Consider the following 1118-nt stretch of genomic DNA (forward strand, 5'->3'; position numbering starts at 1 on the left):
CCCTGGTATTTTCTCCAGTTTCTGAGAATACGCTATGCGCTATACAATTACATGTGTGCGTGATGCTAAGCTAATAAAAATGAACTCCAATAAAGCAACTGACACTCGTAACGTTCCAATTATAGTGCTCCAAAAGCTTCAACCAGAATTAGCTCCCATGCTTACAAAAATATGTAAGCGTTGTCCTAAGGAGAAATGCTTCCCAACATCCTGCCAAACTCCTCAGTATGCCCCGTATTAAAAAAAAGAAAATCAACGGATCAGTCATCTCCATCGTAGTAGAGACAAATCAGTCATCTGTGCATTATGAGTAAGTTTCTGAACTCGGTGTTAAATAGAGAAGTGGTCAACAACATCAGCAAACAGAACTTACTCAGTGACATGAAATAGGGTGCCCCTTCTGCTATATCTACGGCAGATGTGCTGTTAGATCTCATAATTAGCGAATCACTTGACAGGGCTTCCCCGATAGAGAAATTACTCTGGATATATCAAAGGCATTTGATAAGGTATGGCATAAAGGTCTATTTCATAAGATGCCCAGCTACGGTATAGCTGGAAATGTATTCTCAATTATTAAACTACTTCTTTCTGATAGGGGCATAAGAGTAGTGATAGGTAGAAATCAGAAGCTAACAGTATTAGTGCTGGAGTACCTCGGGGATCCATCACGGGTCAAACTCTGATCATCATCAATTATCTACTAAGTCTTACTGATCTTAAATACGTGGTGCAATGGGGAACAGTGTGGCTGATTAATTTTAATACATCTAAAAACCAAACTTTTCTCTTTCCATCATCAACGTTCTGATCATCCTCTGGTATTAATTAAAATGAATAACTGTATAAGAGTCAAGTATGTCCTAGGATGGAGTACTGTTGTCACATCTGGGCAGAAGCTGCTCGAAATATCTATCTTGCTTTGAAAGAGTTTAACATAAACTTTGTAGTCTAGTAAGATATTCCCTTTTCTCTTCTTTGCAACCTCTTTACTATAGAAGAGATGGTGCGAACCTATACAGGCTGTATCGCGAACCAGACTGGACGAGAGACGGCGCGCGAACCAGAGAAAATTAGACTGAAGCATTGAGAAGGAGAGAACAAGAGAGATAGATGGA

Source organism: Euprymna scolopes, chromosome 1 (genome assembly GCF_053919585.1).
Source record: "Euprymna scolopes isolate OS-2025 chromosome 1, ASM5391958v1, whole genome shotgun sequence".
NCBI lineage: Eukaryota > Metazoa > Mollusca > Cephalopoda > Sepiida > Sepiolidae > Euprymna > Euprymna scolopes.